Source organism: Myxine glutinosa, chromosome 5 (assembly GCF_964187855.1).
Source record: "Myxine glutinosa chromosome 5, kmMyxGlut1.1, whole genome shotgun sequence".
Classification (NCBI taxonomy): Eukaryota; Metazoa; Chordata; class Myxini; order Myxiniformes; family Myxinidae; genus Myxine; species Myxine glutinosa.
The window spans coordinates 61,647,887-61,665,695 of record NC_136265.1 but is presented as its reverse complement, the minus strand read 5'-3'; the positions used below and the strand labels follow the sequence as shown (position 1 = coordinate 61,665,695).

Sequence of the window (17,809 nt, the reverse complement as noted above, 5' to 3'; positions counted from 1 at the left end):
ATCATTTATTTCGCCATGGCTGACCACAAGATGATCGTGGTTCCGATTCTCGGTGCCGACCCTCTGGCTGAAGGATCTGCATCGGAGTTTGCTCACTGGCTCAACACGCTGCAGAACTACTTCGCTGCTCACGAGACGGAGCCAACCGCTGAGATACGGCTGTCCGTCTTACAGTCCAAGGTCCATCACACTGTGTACAAGACCATTTCTCGATTTGAGACGTATGATACGGCCCTGGACGAGCTGAAGCGCCTTTACATAAAGAAACGGAGCGCTGTGCACGGCCGGCATCAACTCTCTCAGCGACGGCAGCAACCGTCTGAATCGATCGATCGCTATGCGCAGGAGTTGCGCTATTTATTGGCAGATTGTGTGCAGGACGTCCGGACTCATGAGCAAGTTCAGGACGATTTGCTCCGAGATGCATTCATATCCGGAATTAGTTCTGGAGTCTTGCGGCTGCGTCTCTTGGAGGTCGCGGAGCTGACATTTACAGAGGCACTACGGCTGGCGCGCGTTTATGCAGATGCTCGACAACAATTGACCGCCTATGATAACCCACGAGTCGTGGCGGGGGCCTCGCAACTCGCGCGACCCGAGAGGGCCATCGCCGAGGATACGGAGGAGGACCCGACCACCACGACGGCCGAGTCCCTGGGTGCTCCGGAAGCGGACTCCGCATCCGGCCTCACTGCAGCTGCCGCTGCCCGGCCACGGCTTGCCCGGTATGCAAAATGTTATTTTTGTGGCAATCGGCAGCATCCCCGGACTGAATGCCCGGCCCGAGAGGCAACTTGTCACCTCTGCTCCACTAAAGGCCATTTTGCAAAAGTCTGCAGAAAGGCCGCCCGGGGCACGCATTCCCGAGCGACCTTGAATGTGCTCATCGCTGAACCAATGGATCGAGCACCGGACGGAGCGCCTTGCACAGCTTTGATGAGCCGCTCTCCTCCTCGCGGGCCTCTGGCTTCTCGCCCGACCTTGGTGAGATACGTCGGGCCGCCGAAACAAATGGCGCAAACGCGACCGGTCACAAAGCATCTAACCTTGACTGGCTTGCAAACGCCTCCTTCAAACAAGCGACATGCACCCACTTTGGAATTGCCTCTCGAGGTGCGGCCAACGCAGCACGTGACTCGAGCGCCATCTGATGACAGCTTTTGCGAATTACATGCTTCCCTTCTGGCATGTCCAGCTGCTGATGGCAGAATTCATTCTCACGTGGCTCGAGCGCCATCTGGCGGTAGCTCTTGCGAATTACATGCACCCGCTTTGGCATATGACTCTGCAGATGGCAGTGAACTTTCTCCCGTGGCTCGAGCGCCGTCTGGAGGCTGCTCTCACGACTACTCCACACCCACTCTGGCAAATGAAACTACCGAAGAGCCAACTGACTTCAATGCTCCTGCTGAGGCCCGAAGGATTGCAGCCGGCGTGGGATCCACCCGCGAGGCGCGATCTTCTCGCCCGGCCGGAACTATACCTGCCGGGTCTGCCGGCCTAGCGCAGGCCTTCATTCCGCTCACGGTCGCGGGCGTTGTTGCGCAAGCTTTAATTGATACGGGATCCACGGATAGTTTTATTGATCAGCGTCTCGTGCGTCAACATGGGTGGCCGGTTCTCGGGACAACCCGCCGGATCTTCATGGCATCTCAGGGACTTCGGTTGAGCACAAAAGGGGCGTGTCGATTGAAACTTGTGATAAATGGACGCACGTTCCCGGACGTGTATCTCATGGTATTACCGGCCTTATGCGCTGACGTTCTGTTAGGACTTGATTTCCTTAAGCGGCATGGTCGTTTAGAGATGGACTTCGGAGGGCCGGACACGCTCGCTGTGTGTGCCCTCGCTCAAATGGACATGGAGCCACTCTCACTGTTCCCCAACCTGACCAATGATTGTACCCCTGTGGCCATCAAATCGCGGCGCTACTCTCGCGCGGACGCGCAATTCATTGCGGAAGAAACGGCCCTGCTCTTGAAGGACGGTATCATAGAACACAGTAGGTCTCCGTGGAGGGCCCAAGTCTTAGTGGTGCGGAGTGAGGCTCACCGCAGGCGAATGGTAATCGACTATTCGCAAACGATTAATCGCTTTACACAGCTGGATGCCTACCCATTACCGGGGATGGACGCCCTGGTACGCCAGGTGGCCCTGTATTCCGTTTATAGCACTCTCGATCTACGTAGTGCGTATCATCAAGTCCCCATCTCTAGGGCTGATCGCGTCTTTACGGCCTTTGAATCGGGTCAGCGGTTGTACCAGTTCACGAGACTTCCTTTTGGGGTAACGAACGGCGTCGCTTGTTTTCAGAGAGCTATGGATGACCTCGTTGCGAAGGAGCATTTGACGGATGTCTTTGTCTATCTGGACAATCTTACGGTTTGTGGGTACGACCAGGCGCATCACGACGCTAATCTAAAACGCTTCCTCGAGGTTGCGCGGAAATATCGCTTAACCATGAATGAGGCGAAGTGTCAATACTCTCTACGCACGGTAGACCTTCTGGGGTACACCGTGACCCATGGCTCCGTCTCTCCAGATAAGGAGCGTCTGCGCCCTTTGCTCGATATGGCTCCGCCTAGCGATCGGGCTTCGCTGAAACGCGCTCTAGGGCTGTTCGCCCACTACTCGAAGTGGGTGCAAAATTTCTCTGCTAAGCTCCGCCCCCTCGTGGCCTGCGACACTTTCCCCATGGGCCCGGCCGCCCTGGCGGCCTTCGAGGGCCTTAAAGTCGACATTGCTGGCGCCGCTGTCGCAACGATTGACGAGAGTGCCTCTTTCGTTTTGGAGAGTGATGCCTCGGACCATGCGATAGCGGCAACCCTCTCCCAAGGAGGCCGCCCTGTGGCTTTCTTCTCGCGGACTCTCACCTCCGCCGAGCGGAGGCATTCGTCCGTCGAAAAGGAAGCGTACGCGATCGTCGAATCTATTCGGCGATGGCGGCCGTATCTGCTTGGGCGGAGTTTCCAAATTATCACGGACCAACAGAGTGTTGCGTTTATGTACGACACCTTACATGCTCAGCGCATTAAGAATGAGAAAATCACCCGCTGGCGTATCGAACTCGCCGACTTCTGCTACACCATCAAATACCGCCCGGGGAAGGATAACCTGGTCGCTGACGCCTTATCGAGGCCGGCCACTTGCGCGGGGGTCGTAACTTTGGAGGGGCTGCGCACTTTGCACAGCACTATGTGTCATCCCGGGGTAACGCGCTTCGCGCATTTTGTGCGCGCGGGCAATCTGCCGTACTCGATGGAGGACATCCGCCGCATCTGCCGTGATTGCGCGGTCTGTGCGGAACTCAAACCGCGTTTTTATAGCCCTCCCCTGGGGACACTCGTTAGGGCTACTAGACCGTGGGAGCGCTTGGCGATGGACTTCAAAGGGCCGCTGCCAATGTCGAGCAACTCTCGCTATCTGCTCACTATCGTCGATGAGTATTCCCGATTCCCCTTTGCTTACACGTGCGGGGATATGTCGGCTGCCACGGTTATTCGGTGCCTTCAGAATTTGTTTTCTATGTTCGGATATCCGGCCTACGTGCATACCGATCGGGGTGCGGTGTTCCTGTCCCAGGAAGTGAGGGGCTACTTGCTCCAAAATAATGTCGCTTCGAGCTACACCACCCCGTACCGGCCCCAAGCTAACGGACAGATCGAACGCTTTAATGGGATTATATGGCGGGCCGTCATGCTAAGCCTTCGGACCCTCGGCCGAGGCCTCGATAAATGGGCGTGGTCGCTGCCTGCCGCTCTAAACTCGATCCGGGCTCTCCTATGTACTGCCACCAACCAGACTCCTCACGAACGACTGTTCCACCACCCTAGAAGCTCCGGCAGTATCCAGTCTTTACCCAGCTGGCTCGCTGAACCGGGGCCCGCCTATCTCAAACGAGCGGTTCGCACTAGCAAGTACGACCCCCTTGTTGACAAGGTGCAGGTCCTCCAGGCTAATCCCGAGCATGCCCGCGTGTTAACGGCGGATGGCCGCGAGTCTACTGTCTCCGTTCGCCATCTCGCCCCATGTGGGGACGACGACAGGGATATCGACGAACCCGTCTACGAGTCTATGGACTCTATCGAAGCTTCCCCTATGGAACTACCACTGTTACTCCCGTCGTCCCCCGCTCCCGTGCCCGAAGGCGCAGGGGCGCCCCCTCCGACTCCGACCTCCGGCGGCTATTCCGACGCGGGGGACTCCGGGCTTGGGGACGCCGTGCCCGGTAGATTCCGAACACGAACTGGCAGGGAGGTTCGCCGCCCCGACCGCTACGGGTGGTCCGACTGACGTGGATTGACGTGACCCTTTCATTTATTGCTGATGCTTGCCTGCGAACTGCCGAGCGGTAGTCTTGTTTTAACGACGGGGAGAATGTAGTGAAATTATACCAAGGTGAACCCAGGGGGGTGCTCGCCACGAAAAGGGGCCGTCTATAAGACCCAGGACACGCGGGGCGTGCGGACACTTCGGCGGGACTCACTGAGACATTATCCAGTAGTTGAATGGTATGTACGCCCCAAACGCTGCGCTGCATTAACCATTGTTATATCGAAGCTACCTTTGCTGTGCTTGAATGCTCTGATTTAATGCCTATTGTTTGCATGTATTGTTACAGGAAATATTGCCGATCTAAATGATATTAAAGCCTACACAGAGGAAAGTCGTGTCTGCGCTTGATTTTCACGACACTGATAATGCTTGTGATGGACATAATAATGCTTGTGATGGTGCTGATAATGCTCGCGATGGACCTGATAATGCTTGTGATGGACATAATAATGCTTGTGATGGACATAATAATGCTTGTGATGGTGCTGGTAATGCTTGTGATGGTGCTGATAATGCTTGTCGTGGTGCTGCTAATGCTTGTGGTGGTGCTGATAATGCTTGTGGTGGTGCTGATAATGCTTGTGGTGGACCTGATAATGCTTGTGATGGTGTTTATAATACTCGCAATGGACCTGATAATGCTTGTGGTGGTGCTGATAATGCTTGTGGTGGTGCTGATAATGCTCGCAATGGACAAAATAATGCTTTTGATGGGCCTGATAATGCTCGCGATGGACCTGATAATGCTTGTGGTGGTGCTGATAATGCTTGTGGTGGTGCTGATAATGCTCGCAATGGACAAAATAATGCTTGTGGTGGTGCTGATAATGCTCGCGATGGACCTGATAATGCTTTTGATGGACCTGATAATGCTCGTCCTGGACCACATAATGCTTGTGGTGGTGCTGATAATGCTTGTTGTGGTGCTGATAATGCTTGTGGTGGTGCTGATAATGCTTGTGGTGGTGCTGATAATGCTTGTCGTGGTGCTGCTAATGCTTGTGGTGGTGCTGATAATGCTTGTGGTGGTGCTGATAATGCTTGTGGTGGACCTGATAATGCTTGTGATGGTGCTGATAAAGCTGGTGGTGATGCTAATGAAGCTTGTGGTGGTGCTGATGATGCTTGTGATGGTGCTGATGATGCTTGTGATGGTGCTGATAAAGCTGGTGGTGATGCCAATGAAGCTTGTGGTGGTGCTGATGATGCTTGTGATGGTGCTGATGATGCTTGTGATGGTGCTGATAAAGCTGGTGGTGATGCTAATGAAGCTTGTGGTGGTGCTGATGATGCTCGCGATGGACATAATGATGCTTGTGATGGTGCTGATAAAGCTGGTGGTGATGCTAATGAATCTTGTGGTGGTGCTGATGATGCTTGTGGTGGTGCTGATGATGCTTGTGATGGTGCTGATGATGCTTGTGATGGTGCTGATAAAGCTGGTGGTGATGTCAATGAAGCCTGTGGTGGTGCTGATGATGCTTGTGATGGTGCTGATGATGCTTGTGATGGTGCTGATAAAGCTGGTGGTGATGCTAATGAAGCTTGTGGTGGTGCTGATGATGCTCGCGATGGACATAATGATGCTTGTGATGGTGCTGATAAAGCTGGTGGTGATGCTAATGAATCTTGTGGTGGTGCTGATGATGCTTGTGGTGGTGCTGATGATGCTTGTGGTGGTGCTGATGATGCTTGTGGTGGTGCTGATGATGCTTGTGGTGGTGCTGATAATGCTTGTGATGGTGCTGATGATGCTTGTGGTGGTGCTGGTGATGCTTGTGGTGGTGCTGATAATGCTTGGGATGGACATAATAATGCTTGTGATGGTGCTGATAATGCTCGCGATGGACCTGATAATGCTTGTGATGGACATAATAATGCTTGTGATGGACATAATAATGCTTGTGATGGTGCTGGTAATGCTTGTGGTGGTGCTGATAATGCTCGCAATGGACCTGATAATGCTTGTGATGGACATAATAATGCTTGTGATGGTGCTGATAATGCTCGCGATGGACCTGATAATGCTTGTGATGGACATAATAATGCTTGTGATGGACATAATAATGCTTGTGATGGTGCTGGTAATGCTTGTGATGGTGCTGATAATGCTTGTCGTGGTGCTGATAATGCTTGTGGTGGTGCTGATAATGCTTGTGGTGGTGCTGATAATGCTTGTGGTGGACCTGATAATGCTTGTGATGGTGTTTATAATACTCGCAATGGACCTGATAATGCTTGTGGTGGTGCTGATATAATGCTTGTGGTGGTGCTGATAATGCTCGCAATGGACAAAATAATGCTTTTGATGGGCCTGATAATGCTAGCGATGGACCTGATAATGCTTGTGGTGGTGCTGATAATGCTTGTGGTGGTGCTGATAATGCTCGCAATGGACAAAATAATGCTTGTGGTGGTGCTGATAATGCTCGCGATGGACCTGATAATGCTTTTGATGGACCTGATAATGCTCGTCCTGGACCACATAATGCTTGTGGTGGTGCTGATAATGCTTGTTGTGGTGCTGATAATGCTTGTGGTGGTGCTGATAATGCTTGTGGTGGTGCTGATAATGCTTGTCGTGGTGCTGCTAATGCTTGTGGTGGTGCTGATAATGCTTGTGGTGGTGCTGATAATGCTTGTGGTGGACCTGATAATGCTTGTGATGGTGCTGATAAAGCTGGTGGTGATGCTAATGAAGCTTGTGGTGGTGCTGATGATGCTTGTGATGGTGCTGATGATGCTTGTGATGGTGCTGATAAAGCTGGTGGTGATGCCAATGAAGCTTGTGGTGGTGCTGATGATGCTTGTGGCAGTGCTGATGATGCTTGTGATGGTGCTGATAAAGCTGGTGGTGATGCTAATGAAGCTTGTGGCAGTGCTGATGATGCTTGTGGTGGTGCTGATGATGCTTGTGATGGTGCTGATAAAGCTGATGGTGATGCCAATGAAGCTTGTGGTGGTGCTGATGATGCTTGTGGTGGTGCTGATGATGCTTGTGATGGTGCTGATGATGCTTGTGATGGTGCTGATAAAGCTGGTGGTGATGCCAATGAAGCCTGTGGTGGTGCTGATGATGCTTGTGATGGTGCTGATGATGCTTGTGATGGTGCTGATAAAGCTGGTGGTGATGCTAATGAATCTTGTGGTGGTGCTGATGATGCTTGTGGTGGTGCTGATGATGCTTGTGGTGGTGCTGAAGATGCTTGTGGTGGTGCTGATAATGCTTGTGATGGTGCTGATGATGCTTGTGGTGGTGCTGATGATGCTTGTGGTGGTGCTGATAAAGCTGGTGGTGATGCTCATGAAGCTTGTGGCAGTGCTGATGATGCTTGCGATGGTGCTGATAAAGCTGGTGGTGATGCTAATGATGCTTGTGGCGGTGCTGATGATGCTTGTGATGGTGCTGATGATGCTTGTGATGGTGCTGATAAAGCTGGTGGTGATGCCAATGAAGCTTGTGGCGGTGCTGATGATGCTTGTGGTGGTGCTGATGATGCCTGTGGTGATGCTGATAAAGCTGGTGGTGATGCTAATGAAGCTTGTGGCGGTGCTGATGATGCTTGTGGTGGTGCTGATGATGCTTGTGGTGGTGCTGATAAAGCTGGTGGTGATGCTAATGAAGCTTGTGGCAGTGCTGATGATGCTTGTGATGGTGCTGATAAAGCTGGTGGTGATGCCAATGAAGCTTGTGGTGGTGCTGATGATGCTTGTGATGGTGCTGATAAAGCTGGTGGTGATGCCAATGAAGCTTGTGGTGGTGCTGATGATGCTTGTGATGGTGCTGATAAAGCTGGTGGTGATGCCAATGATGCTTGTGGTGGTGCTGATAATGCTTGTGATGGTGCTGATAAAGCTGGTGGTGATGCTAATGAAGCTTGTGGTGGTGCTGATGATGCTTGTGATGGTGCTGATAAAGCTGGTGGTAATGCCAATGAAGCTTGTGGCGGTGCTGATGATGCTTGTGGTGGTGCTGATGATGCTTGTGATGGTGCTGATAAAGCTTGTGGTGATGCTAATGAAGCTTGTGATGGTGCTGATAATGCTTGTGATGGTGCTGATAAAGCTGGTGGTGATGCCAATGAAGCTTGTGGCGGTGCTGATGATGCTTGTGGTGGTGCTGATTATGCTTGTGATGGTGCTGATAAAGCTGGTGGTGATGCTAATGAAGCTTGTGGCGGTGCTGATGATGCTTGTGATGGTGCTGATAAAGATGGTGGTGATGCCAATGAAGCTTGTGGTGGTGCTGATGATGCTTATGATAGTGCTGATAAAGCTGGTGGTGATGCCAATGAAGCTTGTGGTGGTGCTGATGATGCTTGTGATGGTGCTGATGATGCTTGTGATGGTGCTGATGAAGCTGGTGGTGATGCTCATGAAGCTTGTGGCAGTGCTGATGATGCTTGTGATGGTGCTGATGAAGCTGGTGGTGATGCTCATGAAGCTTGTGGCAGTGCTGATGATGCTTGTGATGGTGCTGAAAAAGCTGGTGGTGATGTTAATGAAGCTTGTGGCGGTGCTGATAATGCTTGTGATGGTGCTGATAAAGCTGGTGGTGATGCTGATGAAGCTTGTGATGGTGCTGATAAAGCTTGTGGCGGTGCTGATGATGCTTGTGGTGGTGCTGATAAAGCTGGTGGTGATGCCAATGAAGCTTGTGATGGTGCTGATAAAGCTGGTGGTGATGCTAATGAAGCTTGTGGCGGTGCTGATGATGCTTGTGATGGTGCTGATAAAGATGGTGATGATGCCAATGAAGCTTGTGGTGGTGCTGATGATGCTTGTGATGGTGCTGATAAAGCTGGTGGTGATGCCAATGAAGCTTGTGGTGGTGCTGATGATGCTTGTGATGGTGCTGATAAAGCTGGTGGTGATGCCAATGAAGCTTGTGGTGGTGCTGATAATGCTTGTGATGGTGCTGATAAAGCTGGTGGTGATGCTAATGAAGCTTGTGGTGGTGCTGATGATGCTCGCGATGGACATAATGATGCTTGTGATGGTGCTGATAAAGCTGGTGGTGATGCTAATGAAGCTTGTCGCGGTGCTGATAATGCTTGTGATGGTGCTGATAATGCTTGTGATGGTGCTGATAAAGCTGGTGGTGATGCTAATGAAGCTTGTGGTGGTGCTGATAATGCTTGTGATGGTGCTGATAAAGCTGGTGGTGATGCTAATGAAGCTTGTGGTGGTGCTGATGATGCTCGCGATGGACATAATGATGCTTGTGATGGTGCTGATAAAGCTGGTGGTGATGTTAATGAAGCTTGTGGTGGTGCTGATGATGCTTGTGATGGTGCTGATAAAGCTGGTGGTGATGCTAATGAAGCTTGTGGTGGTGCTGATGATGCTCGCGATGGACATAATGATGCTTGTGATGGTGCTGATAAAGCTGGTGGTGATGCTAATGAAGCTTGTGGCGGTGCTGATAATGCTCGTCATGGACCTGATAATGCTTTTGATGGACATGATAATGCTTGTGATGGTGCTGATAATGCTTGTGGTGGTGCTGATAATGCTTGGGATGGACATACTAATGCTTGTGATGGTGCTGATAATGCTCGCGATGGACCTGATAATGCTTGTGATGGACATAATAATGCTTGTGATGGACATAATAATGCTTGTGATGGTGCTGGTAATGCTTGTGGTGGTGCTGATAATGCTCGCAATGGACCTGATAATGCTTGTGATGGACATAATAATGCTTGTGATGGTGCTGATAATGCTCGCGATGGACCTGATAATGCTTGTGATGGACATAATAATGCTTGTGATGGACATAATAATGCTTGTGATGGTGCTGGTAATGCTTGTGGTGGTGCTGATAATGCTTGTGGTGGACCTGATAATGCTTGTGATGGTGTTTATAATACTCGCAATGGACCTGATAATGCTTGTGGTGGTGCTGATAATGCTTGTGGTGGTGCTGATAATGCTTGGGATGGACATAATAATGCTTGTGATGGTGCTGATAATGCTCGCGATGGACCTGATAATGCTTGTGATGGACATAATAATGCTTGTGATGGACATAATAATGCTTGTGATGGTGCTGGTAATGCTTGTGGTGGTGCTGATAATGCTCGCAATGGACCTGATAATGCTTGTGATGGACATAATAATGCTTGTGATGGTGCTGATAATGCTCGCGATGGACCTGATAATGCTTGTGATGGACATAATAATGCTTGTGATGGACATAATAATGCTTGTGATGGTGCTGGTAATGCTTGTGATGGTGCTGATAATGCTTGTCGTGGTGCTGCTAATGCTTGTGGTGGTGCTGATAATGCTTGTGGTGGTGCTGATAATGCTTGTGGTGGACCTGATAATGCTTGTGATGGTGTTTATAATACTCGCAATGGACCTGATAATGCTTGTGGTGGTGCTGATAATGCTTGTGGTGGTGCTGATAATGCTCGCAATGGACAAAATAATGCTTTTGATGGGCCTGATAATGCTCGCGATGGACCTGATAATGCTTGTGGTGGTGCTGATAATGCTTGTGGTGGTGCTGATAATGCTCGCAATGGACAAAATAATGCTTGTGGTGGTGCTGATAATGCTCGCGATGGACCTGATAATGCTCGTCCTGGACCACATAATGCTTGTGGTGGTGCTGATAATGCTTGTTGTGGTGCTGATAATGCTTGTGGTGGTGCTGATAATGCTTGTGGTGGTGCTGATAATGCTTGTCGTGGTGCTGCTAATGCTTGTGGTGGTGCTGATAATGCTTGTGGTGGTGCTGATAATGCTTGTGGTGGACCTGATAATGCTTGTGATGGTGCTGATAAAGCTGGTGGTGATGCTAATGAAGCTTGTGGTGGTGCTGATGATGCTTGTGATGGTGCTGATGATGCTTGTGATGGTGCTGATAAAGCTGGTGGTGATGCCAATGAAGCTTGTGGTGGTGCTGATGATGCTTGTGATGGTGCTGATGATGCTTGTGATGGTGCTGATAAAGCTGGTGGTGATGCTAATGAAGCTTGTGGTGGTGCTGATGATGCTCGCGATGGACATAATGATGCTTGTGATGGTGCTGATAAAGCTGGTGGTGATGCTAATGAATCTTGTGGTGGTGCTGATGATGCTTGTGGTGGTGCTGATGATGCTTGTGGTGGTGCTGATGATGCTTGTGGTGGTGCTGATAATGCTTGTGATGGTGCTGATGATGCTTGTGGTGGTGCTGATGATGCTTGTGGTGGTGCTGATAAAGCTGGTGGTGATGCTCATGAAGCTTGTGGCAGTGCTGATGATGCTTGCGATGGTGCTGATAAAGCTGGTGGTGATGCTAATGATGCTTGTGGCGGTGCTGATGATGCTTGTGATGGTGCTGATGATGCTTGTGATGGTGCTGATAAAGCTGGTGGTGATGCCAATGAAGCTTGTGGCGGTGCTGATGATGCTTGTGGTGGTGCTGATGATGCCTGTGGTGATGCTGATAAAGCTGGTGGTGATGCTAATGAAGCTTGTGGCGGTGCTGATGATGCTTGTGGTGGTGCTGATGATGCTTGTGGTGGTGCTGATAAAGCTGGTGGTGATGCTAATGAAGCTTGTGGCAGTGCTGATGATGCTTGTGATGGTGCTGATAAAGCTGGTGGTGATGCCAATGAAGCTTGTGGTGGTGCTGATGATGCTTGTGATGGTGCTGATAAAGCTGGTGGTGATGCCAATGAAGCTTGTGGTGGTGCTGATGATGCTTGTGATGGTGCTGATAAAGCTGGTGGTGATGCCAATGATGCTTGTGGTGGTGCTGATAATGCTTGTGATGGTGCTGATAAAGCTGGTGGTGATGCTAATGAAGCTTGTGGTGGTGCTGATGATGCTTGTGATGGTGCTGATAAAGCTGGTGGTAATGCCAATGAAGCTTGTGGCGGTGCTGATGATGCTTGTGGTGGTGCTGATGATGCTTGTGATGGTGCTGATAAAGCTTGTGGTGATGCTAATGAAGCTTGTGATGGTGCTGATAATGCTTGTGATGGTGCTGATAAAGCTGGTGGTGATGCCAATGAAGCTTGTGGCGGTGCTGATGATGCTTGTGGTGGTGCTGATTATGCTTGTGATGGTGCTGATAAAGCTGGTGGTGATGCTAATGAAGCTTGTGGCGGTGCTGATGATGCTTGTGATGGTGCTGATAAAGATGGTGGTGATGCCAATGAAGCTTGTGGTGGTGCTGATGATGCTTATGATAGTGCTGATGAAGCTGGTGGTGATGCTCATGAAGCTTGTGGCAGTGCTGATGATGCTTGTGATGGTGCTGAAAAAGCTGGTGGTGATGTTAATGAAGCTTGTGGCGGTGCTGATAATGCTTGTGATGGTGCTGATAAAGCTGGTGGTGATGCTGATGAAGCTTGTGATGGTGCTGATAAAGCTTGTGATGGTGCTGATAAAGCTGGTGGTGATGCTGATGAAGCTTGTGATGGTGCTGATAAAGCTTGTGGCGGTGCTGATGATGCTTGTGGTGGTGCTGATAAAGCTGGTGGTGATGCCAATGAAGCTTGTGGTGGTGCTGATGATGCTTGTGATGGTGCTGATAAAGCTGGTGGTGATGCCAATGAAGCTTGTGGTGGTGCTGATAATGCTTGTGATGGTGCTGATAAAGCTGGTGGTGATGCTAATGAAGCTTGTGGTGGTGCTGATGATGCTCGCGATGGACATAATGATGCTTGTGATGGTGCTGATAAAGCTGGTGGTGATGCTAATGAAGCTTGTCGCGGTGCTGATAATGCTTGTGATGGTGCTGATAATGCTTGTGATGGTGCTGATAAAGCTGGTGGTGATGCTAATGAAGCTTGTGGTGGTGCTGATGATGCTCGCGATGGACATAATGATGCTTGTGATGGTGCTGATAAAGCTGGTGGTGATGTTAATGAAGCTTGTGGTGGTGCTGATGATGCTTGTGATGGTGCTGATAAAGCTGGTGGTGATGCTAATGAAGCTTGTGGTGGTGCTGATGATGCTCGCGATGGACATAATGATGCTTGTGATGGTGCTGATAAAGCTGGTGGTGATGCTAATGAAGCTTGTGGCGGTGCTGATAATGCTCGTGATGGACCTGATAATGCTTTTGATGGACATGATAATGCTTGTGATGGTGCTGATAATGCTTGTGGTGGTGCTGATAATGCTTGGGATGGACATAATAATGCTTGTGATGGTGCTGATAATGCTCGCGATGGACCTGATAATGCTTGTGATGGACATAATAATGCTTGTGATGGACATAATAATGCTTGTGATGGTGCTGGTAATGCTTGTGGTGGTGCTGATAATGCTCGCAATGGACCTGATAATGCTTGTGATGGACATAATAATGCTTGTGATGGTGCTGATAATGCTCGCGATGGACCTGATAATGCTTGTGATGGACATAATAATGCTTGTGATGGACATAATAATGCTTGTGATGGTGCTGGTAATGCTTGTGGTGGTGCTGATAATGCTCGCAATGGACCTGATAATGCTTGTGATGGACATAATAATGCTTGTGATGGTGCTGATAATGCTCGCGATGGACCTGATAATGCTTGTGATGGACATAATAATGCTTGTGATGGACATAATAATGCTTGTGATGGTGCTGGTAATGCTTGTGATGGTGCTGATAATGCTTGTCGTGGTGCTGCTAATGCTTGTGGTGGTGCTGATAATGCTTGTGGTGGACCTGATAATGCTTGTGATGGTGTTTATAATACTCGCAATGGACCTGATAATGCTTGTGGTGGTGCTGATAATGCTTGTGGTGGTGCTGATAATGCTTGGGATGGACATAATAATGCTTGTGATGGTGCTGATAATGCTCGCGATGGACCTGATAATGCTTGTGATGGACATAATAATGCTTGTGATGGACATAATAATGCTTGTGATGGTGCTGGTAATGCTTGTGGTGGTGCTGATAATGCTCGCAATGGACCTGATAATGCTTGTGATGGACATAATAATGCTTGTGATGGTGCTGATAATGCTCGCGATGGACCTGATAATGCTTGTGATGGACATAATAATGCTTGTGATGGACATAATAATGCTTGTGATGGTGCTGGTAATGCTTGTGATGGTGCTGATAATGCTTGTCGTGGTGCTGCTAATGCTTGTGGTGGTGCTGATAATGCTTGTGGTGGTGCTGATAATGCTTGTGGTGGACCTGATAATGCTTGTGATGGTGTTTATAATACTCGCAATGGACCTGATAATGCTTGTGGTGGTGCTGATAATGCTCGCAATGGACAAAATAATGCTTTTGATGGGCCTGATAATGCTCGCGATGGACCTGATAATGCTTGTGGTGGTGCTGATAATGCTTGTGGTGGTGCTGATAATGCTCGCAATGGACAAAATAATGCTTGTGGTGGTGCTGATAATGCTCGCGATGGACCTGATAATGCTTTTGATGGACCTGATAATGCTCGTCCTGGACCACATAATGCTTGTGGTGGTGCTGATAATGCTTGTTGTGGTGCTGATAATGCTTGTGGTGGTGCTGATAATGCTTGTGGTGGTGCTGATAATGCTTGTCGTGGTGCTGCTAATGCTTGTGGTGGTGCTGATAATGCTTGTGGTGGTGCTGATAATGCTTGTGGTGGACCTGATAATGCTTGTGATGGTGTTTATAATACTCGTAATGGACCTGATAATGCTTGTGGTGGTGCTGATAATGCTTGTGGTGGACCTGATAATGCTTGCGGTGGACCTGATTATGCTTGTGATGGTGCTAACAATAATGGCAATGATAGTCATGGTGACAGTTTTGATTGAGGTGATGTCAATGTTAACGGTGGTGGTGGTGATAATGTTGAGGACAGTCTGGCGTTAATGACAATGGGATTGGTGGCAGTGGTTGTAAATGACGCTAACACGGGGTGGTGATGATATCACCGCACACAGGGGTGGAGGAGGGAGGGTAAAGGATGAAGTTTATATGGAAGGTGGGGGTGGGGAGACAATGTTGACAGTGAATGGGGTGGGGCGATGACAACAGAGCGGAGGGGGGGGGGGGGTATGACAACAGTGTGGGGGGCCTTGGGATCAGCATGAGATGGTGATGACAACAGCATAAGGTGGGCCATGACAACAGCGTGCGGAGAGATAACAACAGACAACAGTGTTGGTGTTGGGAGGCCATTAGGCGGCGGGGGTGTGTGTGTGTGTGTGTGTGTGGGGGGGGGGGGGGGGGTGACAACAACAGCATATGGCGGGGTGATGACAACGGCATATGGCGGGGGTGATGACACGGCATATGGCGGGGGTGATGACACGGCATATGGAGGGGGTGATGACACGGCATATGGCGGGGGTGATGACAACGGCATATGGCGGGGGTGATGACAACGGCATATGGCGGGGTGATGACAACGGCATATGGCGGGGGTGATGACAACAACATATGGCGGGGGTGATGACAACGGCATATGGCGGGGGTGATGACAACGGCATATGGCGGGGGTGATGACACGGCATATGGCGTGGGTGATGACACGGCATATGGCGGGGGTGATGACAACGGCATATGGCGGGGCGATGACAACGGCATATGGCGGGGCGATGACAACGGCATATGGCGGGGCGATGACAACGGCATATGGCGGGGGTGATGACAACGGCATATGGCGGGGGTGATGACAACAACATATGGCGGGGGTGATGACAACGGCATATGGCGGGGGTGATGACAACGGCATATGGCGGGGGTGATGACAACGGCATATGGCGGGGGTGATGACAACGGCATATGGCGGGGGTGCTGACAACAACATATGGCGGGGGTGATGACAACAGCATATGGCGGGGGTGATGACAACAGCATATGGCGGGGGTGATGACAACAGCATATGCCGGGGGTGATGACAACAGCATATGGCGGGGGTGATGACAACAGCATATGGCGGGGGTGATGACAACAGCATATGGCATGGGTGATGACAAAAGCATTTGGCGGGGGTGATGACAAAAGCATATGGCGGGGGTGATGACAACAGCATATGGCGGGGGTGATGTCAACAGCAAATGGCGGGGGTGATGTCAACAGCATATGGCGGGGGTGATGTCAACAGCAAATGGCGGGGGTGATGTCAACAGCACATGGCGGGGGTGATGACAACAGCATATGGCGGGGGTAATGTCAACAGCAAATGGCAGGGGTGAGGTCAACAGCACATGGCAGGGGTGATGACAACAGCATATGGCGGGGGTGATGACAACAGCATATGGTGGGGGTGATGACAACGGCATATGGCGGGGGTGATGACAACGGCATATGGCGGGGGTGATGACAACGGCATATGGCGGGGGTGATGACACGGCATATGGCGGGGGTGATGACACGGCATATGGCGGGGGTGATGACACGGCATATGGCGGGGGTGATGACAACGGCATATGGCGGGGGTGATGACAACGGCATATGGCGGGGTGATGACAACGGCATATGGCGGGGGTGATGACAACAACATATGGCGGGGGTGATGACAACGGCATATGGCGGGGGTGATGACAACGGCATATGGCGGGGGTGATGACAACGGCATATGGCGGGGGTGATGACACGGCATATGGCGGGGGTGATGACACGGCATATGGCGGGGGTGATGACACGGCATATGGCGGGGGTGATGACACGGCATATGGTGGGGGTGATGACAACGGCATATGGCGGGGGTGATGACAACGGCATATGGCGGGGTGATGACAACGGCATATGGCGGGGGTGATGACAACAACATATGGCGGGGGTGATGACAACGGCATATGGCGGGGGTGATGACAATGGCATACGGCGGGGTGATGACAACGGCATATGGCGGGGCGATGACAACGGCATATGGCGGGGGTGATGACAACAGCACATGGCAGGGGTGATGACAACAGCATATGGCAGGGGTGATGACAACAGCATATGGCGGGGGTATGCCAACAGGATGGGGTGAGGGGGAAGGTATGCTTTTTGTACGAGCAGTGTTAGTGATGGTTATGGTTCCGGTGGTGGTTATGATAATTGTGGTTACAAGATATGGTGGTGATAATGATTGTGGTTCCGGGGGTGGTGATCATAAAGATTGTGGTTCCGGGGGTGGTGGTGATAATGATTGTGGTTCCGGGGGTGGTGGTGATAATGATTGTGGTTCCGGGGGTGGTGGTGCTAATGATTGTGGTTCCGGGGGTGGTGGTGATAATGATTGTGGTTCCGGGGGTGGTGGTCATAATGATTGTGGTTCCAGGGGTGGTGGTGATAATGATTGTGGTTCCAGGGGTGGTGGTGGTTATGATTGTGGTTCTGGGGTGGTGGTCATAATGATTGTGGTTCCGGGGGTGGTGGTGGTTATAATTGTGGTTCCGGGGGTGGTGATGATTGTGGTTCCGGGGGTGGTGGCGGTAATGATTGTGGTTCCGGGGGTGGTGGTGATAATGATTGTGGTTCCGGGGGAGGTGGTGGTCATGATTGTGGTTCCGGGGGTGGTGGTGATAATTACTGTGG

General features: G+C 50.7%; 1 protein-coding gene across 2 annotated transcripts in view; it reads right to left on the bottom strand.

The window, feature by feature from the left end:
- INTS9 (integrator complex subunit 9) overlaps positions 1–17,809 on the bottom strand; it is a 63,294-nt gene that overhangs the window by 44,234 nt on the left and 1,251 nt on the right. The gene's annotated exons all lie outside the window — the stretch shown is intronic.